Source organism: Lepus europaeus, chromosome 22, assembly GCF_033115175.1.
Source record: "Lepus europaeus isolate LE1 chromosome 22, mLepTim1.pri, whole genome shotgun sequence".
NCBI lineage: Eukaryota > Metazoa > Chordata > Mammalia > Lagomorpha > Leporidae > Lepus > Lepus europaeus.
In genome coordinates this window covers 34,852,149-34,863,432 of record NC_084848.1, presented here as the reverse complement: position 1 = coordinate 34,863,432, position 11,284 = coordinate 34,852,149, and positions in this window count along the sequence as shown.

Here is an 11,284-nt window from a genome sequence, read left to right as displayed (position 1 = left end):
AGAGCAGTTTATAAAACCAGAAGATTCTGAAGTTTGTCACCTAGGAATATAAAGCCCTGCTCAACCTCTTCCTCTTTATATTTTGCTAATTATCACTTATACTCCACTAATTATTTATTTGGAAATACAAATTTTTAAAATGGTGCTATATAGAAGAAAGGCTTGATGTGATAAATATTATCTCTTACTTTTAGTATTTGATCATTGATGAGGAAGGGAAAGGTATACACAACTTGGTATTTATTTTGATTTTATAATGCCTAAAATTGTACATGATTATTGTTAATAAAGTTACAGTAGGGGAATACTCTAGGTTGTTCATTTCAGCTCAGGTGACATATTAGCCTACATGAATAGCTAATACAGATCTACAGAATTCACTTCTCAGTTTGGACTACCGAGCCTACTTCTGATCTTTAGTATGCAATATGACTAGTCTCTAATTTGAGACCAGTTGTACACCTCCAACCCTTTACAAATTTAACTGTTTTTTTTTTTAAACTTTTCTATGTCTCCTGTAATGTCTAACAATAGATGGCTTTCATTTTATTTTTTTTAAAGATTTATTTATTTTATTTGAAAGGCAGAGTTACAGAAAGAGACAGAGACAAATAGAAAGAGATCTATCTGCTGTTTCACTCCTCAAATGGCCCTAACAGCCAGAGCTGGACCAGCCCAAAGCCAGGAGCCTGGAACTACATCCAAGTCTCCCATGTGAGTGGCAGGGGCCCAGGTTATTTGGGTCATCTTTTGCTGCTTTCTCTGATGCATTAGCAGAGAGGTAGATCAGAAGTGGAGCATCAGTGGGACTCGAACTGGCACCCATACAAGGTGTCAGCATTGAAAGAGGCAGCTTAACCTGCTGCACCACAATGTTGGCCCCCTTTGATTTTATTTTGAAAGTGTTACCTCTGTCATTCACCATCTGATACACTGACTAAACCTATCAAATTCAGAAATGAGGTCAAATTGACATTTCATATAATTTAAGTGAAGCACTGCTTGAATTACCTGGACTTAAATGCCTTCTTATTTATTTGGAAATACAAATTTTTTAAATGGTGCTATATAGAAGAAAGGCTTGATGTGATAAATATATATCTTTGATTATTTCAAAGTAAAAAGAAAAGTTTGTGATAGGAAAATGTTGATTGGTTTATCTTGAATTGAGTTTCCAAGATGGCAGTCTAAAGGCCAAATGCAGGCCACCAATATGTGTTAATTACACACAACATTTAAAAGTCAGGAGAGAACAGGCATTTGACCTAGGGGTTAAGGCCCCTGTGTCCTACTTTGCAATACTGGGTCTGCTTTGGGGCTGCAGAGCCTGACTCCAGTTTCCCACTAACACAGACTCTGGGAAGCAGTGATGATGGCTCAGGTGATAGGGTTCCCACCACCTGCCTGGGAGACCAGGGTTGAGTTTACTGCCCCCAGCTTTGGTTCAAGTTAAAGAGCCATTACAGGTATTTGGGGAATGAACTAATGGATGAAAGTGCTCATTTCTCTCTGTCTCTCCTTCTGTCTTTCAAATAAACAATAAAAAAATTAAAAATTAAAAGGCAGGAGGTCACAAAACATTCTAGATATTCAACTTCTCTTGAAAATCATGAAGTTGGGGCCTGCACAGTGGGTTAACACCCTGGCCTGAAGCACTGGCATCCTATATGGGCGCCGGTTCAAGACCCGGCTGCTCCACTTCCAATCCAGCTCTCTGCTATGGCCTGGGAAAGCAGTAGAAGATGGCCCAAGTCCTTGGGCCCCTGCACCCACGTGGGAGACCCGGAAGAAGCTCCTGGCTCCTGGCTTCAGATGGGCACAGTTCCAGCCATTGCAGCCATTTGGGGAGTGAACCATTGGTTAGAAGACCTCTCTCTCTCTCTCCCTCCCGCTCTTCTCTCTGTGTAACTCTGACTTTCAAGTAAATAAATAAATAAATCTTAAAAAAAAAAAAAAGAAAAGAAGTAAGTATGGCGTAATTGAGCTATTATGTATCATGGGAGGTAGCAAGTGATGATTCAAATAGTTGGGTCCCTGAATGTGGAACATTTGCCAGGCATAGATGTTGTGGGCATTTAGAAAGACTGAACTATAGAATGGGAGACTCTCTCTCTCTCTCTCTCTCTCTCTCTCTCTCTCCTCTCTGTGCTTCATATAATTTAAATAAATGAAAATAAAAACCAAAAGTGGCTGGATTGAGTCTGCATTTTCAGATGGAGTTGACCCCCTATTCCCACAGCTCACTCCCCTGTAACCCTCCAAAGTTCCCACCTTGCAACAGGCTCCACACCTGCACTTAGCCCCCTGACCCTGCCTCACTAGCTTCTCTCACTTAAGGTGCCTAACTTGCATATGCTTGTACAAGTGATAACCTAAATAAGACACTCTCACTTATGAGGTGGGAAGAGGCTGCTCTCCTCCCCTCCACTGCCAGGGCTTATACCTCAGAGTCCTGATTGCCTAGAGGAGGCATCTTTCTTCAATTTACTAGCAGTCCTGGAAGGGTTTTAATATGAGTCTGGGAAGTCCTATGAGAAAGAATTTTGTCTTATGTGACTGGTTTGACATTGGGACCAGACAGGTCTAGGGCATACCATAGCATTTTTTAGATGTGGGACCAATAAATGATTTTTGAATCATGCATACCAAGAATCTTCAAACCATTCATAGAAAATGGATATTGTGAGAAGACTATTCATATATTTTTTAAAATTTGCACCAAAATAAACGTATCTTTTAATTACATTTTCCCGTGAACTTCCTGAAGTCCTCTATTACAGATTTGTTGCTTGCATGTTCTGCAAAAAAATTTTTTAAAGGATTCTCAAAAGATTTAAGGTATATTAGAGGAGTATTGAGTTTCTTAGCCACCAGCCTATAAGGTCTGGTAAATTCTGTGGATTTGAAAAAAATCCCTATTGACTGGTTGGATTGATCCATATTAAGATATTCTACTTCCTTTCCAAATTTTTTATGTACTACAATTTTCTGATGGGACTGAAGCCCAGGCAGTCAGCTACCTCTCCCATATAGTTTGTCCTATATGCCTTAAGCCAACTGTGCACCTTAAATCCCAACATGTCTTACAGCTAAGTAACAGTAAATATAACAGTAAATTTCATAAACTTATTTTCAGTTTCCACAAGCAGAGCAAACTTCTTTTATAGATATATAAACACATACACACACACAAACTATAAAATGCTTTTGCTTTTGGTTTCAATCTGTTGTATTTATATCACACACACACACACACATCCTATAACAGTTCTCAATTCCAGCTTCCTACTAATGTGCACCCTGGGAGGCAGCAGGTGATGGCTCATGTGGTTGGATCCCTTCAACCCACATAGAAGACCTAAACTGAGTTCCTTGCTCCCAGCTTCTGCCTGGCCTAGCCCTAGCCATTGTAGGCACTTGGGGAGTGAATCAGTAGATGGAAGCACTCTCTCCCTCTTGCTCTCTCAATATCAAATAAATTAAAAAATTTTTAAAAAGAAAGAAACCAATATTTTAAATAATTATAATAATTTTTGATCATTTGTTTACTTTCTTATACTTACCTACAAAGGATTATGATAGTTTATGAAAATAATAAAAAAATTATTTAAAAACCCAGCTACCCCAAAAGGTATTAATTAGCTTATGAGGTCATAAACACAGGTTAGAACTTAAATGTCCAAAGTCTTAAACTGCTTCACATTTGTCCCTAAGGAAGTATGCATGCCCATATTTCCCATGAAGAAGCAACACTTCGTTCAGGACCTATTTCTGAAAGAAATGTATTGTGGCTATGTGTGGGTAGTGATGATGGCTGGGGAGTGTTGGTCATGGAGTGGTCCTGGATAATTTTCTTTACAAATGCAGGAATTGCTACATAAAACTCTCTCAGGACATCCCAAGTGAAAGGTGAATGTATGACACAAAATATGACTCAGAGGAAGCAGTTCCATGGGCAGTCCAGAAAAAATTAAGTAGGCAGCTTTCTGCTGATGCATTGTGATCAGAAAAGGAAGCTTGAAGCAGTATTTCTCAATGGCTGGTCCACAAATCCCACATCAGAATCACCAGGGAGTGCTCATTAAAACCACACATTCTCCAGATCTACAGAGTGGGAACCTCTGGGAGATGAGCCTGAAAATCTGCAGGTTTTACAAGTTCCCAGGTGGTTCTTAAATCCCATCAGAGCCACAGAATCTCTGCCCTACAGCAATGATCCTTCGACTTTTTTCTTGTATGTTCAAAGAGAATTTTGAAAAAGTAGGTACCATTTCATGTGTTTTTAACTAGACACCCCAAATTTTTTGTTCTAAATTTTAATACTTACAAAAAATACCATTTCTGGTATATCATAATATTGACATTTTCAAATAAATCTTTTATAGTACTTTACAATGTACTTAATGAATCTCAAATACCCATATCCAGTTAAATCTAAGTAGGTGAATAAATTTTTCTTCAGCAGTCAAAAATTTTACATGTTCTTCTTTTTGTCCTTGAGCTCAAGTTTCTATCACACATCACCCATAGAATTTTATTCTAATGCAATATATTTTATGCTTCAAAGTCTTTTGTTTTAACTAATAAAATTTATTTGAAAGGCAAAGACAGAGAGAAAGATCATTCGATCTGCTGGCATATTCCCCAAATGCCCACGATAGCTTTGTTGGGTCTGGGCAAGGCTAAAGCCAGGAGCTTGGAATTCAATCCAGGGGTCCCACTTTGGTGCCAGGGACCCAGGTATTTGAGTTATCACCACTGCCTCTTGGGGTGCACATTAGCAGGAAGCTGGAATCAGAGGCACTCCAATGTGGGATGCAGGCATCCCAAGTGGTGCCAAGTGCTATACAAAGCTCCTGCCCCAAAAGCCTTTTTTTAAGCATACTACCATACTTCTCTGCAAAATAAGTATAAATGTACATTCAAGTTTTATTTCCTGTGACCTTAAAACACTAAATGTTAAAATTTCTTCAGAATTGAATTAATACATTTATTAGAACACAGTTGATAAAAGCATATACAGTATGAATATCCCTAAACTCAAAAACTAAAATCTGAAATGCTTCAAAATCTGACATTTTTTGAGCACAAATATGACAGTACACATGGAAAATTCCACATCTGACCTTGTCTGATAGTTCATAGCTAAAATGCAGGCACACTAATCATATTGTATAAAGTTAACTTCATTCTATGTGTACAAATGCATATTTAAGTGAGTTTTGTTTTAGATTTGGGTCTTATCCCCCAAGATATCTCATTATGTATATGCAAATATTCCATAATGCAAAAAAAAAAAAAATCCAAAAACTGGCAATTTCCAGGCCCAAGCATTTCAGATATGGGATACTCAACAATACACACACACACACACACACATACATACTATACACACACATATATATAATATGTATTTAGTAAACAATTTTTATGTGTAACTTTTTTCTGGAATGTTTCTACTAATTTGATGTTTTCTCCCCTAGTTAGCTAGTATATTCACAGGTGAATAGTACCTCTTGCTAGAATAAGACAGGCTTCAGAATAAATTTTATTCATATTTTTTGTTTTGCATATAACACTCATTGAGAAAACTTGTTAATATAAATGAGTAGATGGGAATAGAAGATATTTTGTTATAGCAGTGTCACTTAAGCCTTTAGACTCCTTTGGAATAAGCAAAAAATCATACAATAATTTATTACCAAAATTTAATTTTTAATAAACAGAAGCTGATTGTTTGGTTATGTGTTTTTGTTAAAAGCAAAGAACTGGAAACCATCTTACCAGAAAAAGAATTGGGGGCTGGCATTGTGATGTAGCAGGTAAAGCTGCCGCCTGCAAAGCCAGCATCCACTATGAGTGCTGCTTTGAGATGCAGCTACTCCTCTTCCAATCTAGCTCCCTACTAATTCGCCTGGGAAATCAGCAGAAGATGGGTCCCAGTGCTTGGGCCCATGCCCCATGTTGGAGATCCAGAAGAAGCTCGTGGCTCCTGGTTTAGCCTGGTCCAGACCCAGCTGTTGCAGCTCTTTGGAGAGTGAAGCAGCAAAGGGAACATCTCTGTCTCTTCTTGCTGTGTTAACTCTTTCACATAAATAAATAAATCTTTTCTTAAAAAAAAAAATGTGTAACCCAGTTGTTAACAGTAATTTACTCTCTTTAACTCCATCACCAACATTTAAAATTGTAGTTAGTTTTAAAGCCTTAGAATTTTTACACACCCACAAAGCAAGTCACTAAAGCAAGATTCGGGGTGGCTGAAAGGTATTCTGTTCTTTTAACTAGTGGAGAAGGGTGATTGGGAGTGGGGAGGTGGAAAAGAGACAAGGGGGCACTCTCAGGCAGATCCAATTTAGTGAAGTATTTGTAGAAACCAAGGATCCAGGGAAAAATTCTCTAAAATCTATCTTCGCTTCCATATTTCTTGGAAAGTGTTTGTGAAAGTTTATATACTTCAGTTTAAAAACCATTGTGTTAAGTATCTGGACACAGTAAAAGAATGCATTACTTACAAAAAGACTTTCACAATAACACAGAGAATTCAAGAATCGCAAATTTATCTCAATCTTCTCAATTGCCAAATGTAGGGATATCTCAGCCTGGGACAGCTATAGCATGGGTTAAGGAGAAGGTGCCAAAAAAAGGGAGAGATGTGAGTGAGTGATCTTTATGAGCCAAGAAATTTTGCTTTTATGACTCTGCCAGCACATATCTCCTTATTTTTGTTAATGGAATTCTTTTTAAAAAAAAAATATTTATTTAAGAAGTAGACTTACAGAGAGAGAGGGAGAGACGGGACAGAGTTCTATCCACTGGTTCACTCCCCAAACGGCCACACAGCCCAAGCTTTGCTGATCCAAAGCCAGGAGCCAGGAGCTTCTTCTGTCTCCCGCCGCAGGCGAAGGGGCCCAAGCACTCGAGCCATCTTCTGCTGCTTTCCCAGGCCATAGACAGAGAGCTGAATTGGAAGAGGAGCAGCTGGGACAGGAGCCAGCCCATATGGAATGCAAGCGCCTCAGGCAGAGGCTTAGTCCACTACGCTGTTGCACCAGCACGGTGCCAGCCCCTAAAGGAATCCTTATATCCCCTTAAGGTTTGAATTGGCTCTGGGTCAGAGAGAAACAGAAGGTCCTCATGTTTCCTTACTGAGGAATTCTGTAATTTTTTTTGCCACAACCAAAGCTGAGGAAAGCAAAGATAGGAAAGCCTCTCAGTTTGTTTTGTTTTGCTTTTTCACTTTAATATGAAAATAATTGCCTCTACTCTTGGAGACCTGGTTTAATTAGACTAATCTGATTTTCCACTGGCAAAACTAACACTAAAATGGTATTGCTCTTGAATTCTCTGATTATAGAATCATCACACTTTTCCTTAACAGACACTAAAATCAAATGCTATAATGTTGGATGAAGTAATTGTGAACAGCTCGTTATAAGGACTATTTTGAGATACCACATGAATTTCAGTGACTATTATGCAGTGAAAGGAAGCAACACATACAAAGTTTACAGCAGAAAAAATATGAATTGCTACTATAATTTATCTAAATAGTGATGATGTTCCAAAAGTTATTTCATAAGATGTATGTTCGCCAAACATAATCTGCATTCTTCTACCTCCAAACTCCAACATCTCAGCCCTTGCCCCGGTTTCTCCTCTGTTAGCCAACCCCTTTTTCATTTTCTCCCCTGATAGACTCTCACCAGTATTCTCAGCTCCCTCACACCCTTGAACATCTGCTTTTATCCATTATGCCAAATCCCAGCCCAGAGTCAAACAACCACCTGTTCTCTCTACTACTGCTTCTAGTTTGCCAATTACTGCTAGAGAAAAACTGTCCAACTGGTGATTTGTGCCATGTAAAATCTGCCATTTCCAAACTCACCTTGACCCATAGCACTACTCGGCAGTCGTTCATGCCTACCTGGTTGGCGTCTTTTTCCACTGCCCACGTATGCTATTCTCAATCTCTAGTCATCACTCTTCAGAAGTCCCTACCATACCTCCTCAATCAATAGATGCCCTAACTTCTACTTCAAGAAAATAGTGCCTGATGTCCCTCTCTTCCACTTTTTCAGCTTCACTCTCTCATCCCTCTGTTCCAGAGGGTAACGTTGTGTATCATTTATTCCTTCTTAGGACTGGTTTTGTCTTTTTCATTTCTAAGCTCTTCACTGTAGTGTCTGTGTACAATATTACAAGTCAGATTTTCTCCTTGGAAGTCACATTCCAAGTTAAAGACATGGGCATCGGAATGTGAGGAAATAAAAGTTGCTGATTGGTTACCGAGCAGGCCACATCAGAATAGCAAGTGTTCTTTCTCTTTGAACCATTTACAGCAAGGACAGAAAGGAAGGTGAGTTGGGATACTGCCTACCCATTAAGTGTTTTAAAATTCTATCATAGTTCTGCCAGCCAAATGTCACAACATGAAATTTAAAGAGGTTATGCTTTAGTGATCAATGCCATTTTTGTCCTCCACTATTTGCTGCCACCTGCCACAAACACAGTTTCAGATGCTATTAATAATAATTAGTGCACCCAGTTCCTTCTTTTAACTCTGAGGAGTTTGCTCAACCTCATTCAATCCAAACCTTTCATGGATATTCGTAGGGCAACCAATGTGAATTATGGTTGACATGGTAAGGCCGTTCTAATTTAATAGCATGTTGTATTAGTTATCTAATGCAACTTAGAAGTGATACATGTATGGCCGGTGCCGTGGCTCAACAGGCTAATCCTCTGCCTTACGGCGCCGGCACACTGGGTTCTAGTCCCGGTCGGGGCACCGGATTCTGTCCCGGTTGCCCCTCTTCCAGGCCAGCTCTCTGCTGTGGCCAGGGAGTGCAGTGGAGGATGGCCCAAGTGCTTGGGCCCTGCACCCCATGGGAGACCAGGAGAAGCACCTGGCTCCTGCCTTTGGATCAGCGAGATGCGCCGGTCGCAGCGGCCATTGGAGGGTGAACCAACGGCAAAAGGAAGACCTTTCTCTCTGTCTCTCTCTCTCACTATCCACTCTGCCTGTCAAAAAAAAAAAAAAAAGTGATACATGTAAATACTTTTTAGTAAAAGTATTTGTACAGACTATCTAAAAAAAGTTTTTAAGAATATATATTTATATTCATGTTCTTGAAAGAGCATGAGAAAGAGAGAGAGAGAGAGAGAGAGAGACCTTGCATTTACTGGATTCACTCCCCAAATGCCTACAACATTCAGGAATGGAGCAGTCTAAATCCAGGAGCCTGGAATTCCATCTAAATCTCCATGTTGTTGGCAGGGACTCAAGTATTTGGGCCAGCATCTGCTGCCTCCCAGGATGCATTAGCACAAAGTTGAATTAGAAGTAGAGCAGCCAGTGACTCGGGTATGGGATGTGAGCATCCCTGGTAGTGACAACCCACTGTGCCACAATGTCTGCCCATAAGAAGAAGTTTTGGTGTGGGGGATACTTAGGAGGGGTATGCATCCTATCTAACCTGGAGAAGATCCAGGTTCTGTAGGACTATAAGCATATACATTTGCACATTTAGAGAAGACTCTTTAAAAAAAAAAGAAAGAAAAGAAAAATATAAATTTATAAAATATAAATTTACAAAATGAGGTGCTGGCCTTTTGGGAAAAAACTCTGTGAAAATGAAGGGTTCTAAAGTTTAAGCTTCATTAGTGTCACATAAATCAGCGTTTTTTGTTTTTGTTTGTTTGTTTGTTTTTTAAATCTGACTGCTGAATTGGGGCATTAAACAATGCTGAGAACCAAGCCAACCAAACAAAAATTCACTAAAATGTCAACACCTATCATGAGCCATGCACTTTACATAGTATTATATTTCACCATCACAACAAACCTATTGAATCAGTACTACCAGGCTCGTTTTTTAAAAAGTGGAAACTGAGGCTCAAAGACTTTAGTCACTTGCTCAATGGCAATTCACTCTCACAGTGAAGCTAAAATCCAAAGCAAGTTCTGACAATGTAAATTTTGTGTTATTTCTACATTACTTTGCTTTTAAGGTTTCCCAAAAGATAAAGTATTTAAGCTACTTTGGAGAACATCCCAACAAAATGCAGGAATGTTCAGTTAAAATTAAAATGGACAAGACTTAATTCACACTTGAGAGTTTTCCTAAGAATATCGCTCTACCACTCGAAAACTGTGTTTAAATGATGTTAGAGACAATTAAATTGAGTTCTTGGCCCCAGCTCTGCCACAGCCTGAACCCCAGCCCCAGCCTCAGTCACTGTGGCCATGTGGGGAGTGAACCCATGGATGGGAGCATCTCTCTTCCTCTTTGTTTCTCTCTCTCTCTTTCCCTCTCAAATAAGTAAAATACCAATTTACAAAAATTTTAATAAAAAAATAAGGGCATGAAAGTCAAATGTATAACTCTTTGAATTATCTTCTCATTAAATGACATAATGATGATCTCAGGGTCCAGAAAAAAAATGTAGTTCTAATAAAAATAGGAAAATAGAAGCAGAATCAATTTGAAGGTAAGCCTAGAATTACAGACTTCCTGGCTATGGAGGGACATATTGACAGTATGGATCTTTCTCAAATTATATTCTCTTGCTACATGCCCAATATTTTTTATCTTGACATTATTCTCTAACATGTTTTAAGGATTGGAAAATAATGACAATGCCTTGTATATTATGTTAGTCTATTGTGTCTATAGCCTTTTGATCTCTATTTATTTAAATGTCATTTAGAAGCAGTCTTTCCTCCTAAAATCTCCAGAAGGCAGGTGCTTTGTCTTTATCTTTTCCTCATTCACAGACTCCAAAGCTCTGCCCTACAGATAGTAGGCATGCCCCAGAGGGATGTATGTCACAGTGTTGATGAGTTTTTTTTTTTTTTTAAGGAAGCTTTTATTTGATGAATACAAATTTCATAGGTACAGTTTTAGGAATATAGTGGTTCTTCCTCCAATACCTGCCTTCCCACCCCCACTCCCATCCCACCTCCTACTCCCTCTCCCATCCCATTCTTCATTAAAATTCATTTTTAATTAACTTTATATACAGAAGACCAACGAGTTATTTTTGACAAGCCACCATTTTCTAAGACTATAGAAATCCTATAACATAGATATGCTGCAATTCTATTCAATTCATTTGAAGACTTCAGATTTAGAGTTTTAGGATTAGTGTAAAGCTAAGGCAAGAACTGATCAGAGCAGTTAGTATTTTTAGACAACAAGCTGCCAATGATGCTGGAGTTACTTAAAATACCTGCTGATGTTGTGGTCTTAAGGCCATTGTGACCTCAAGCTGTAACTAAAAT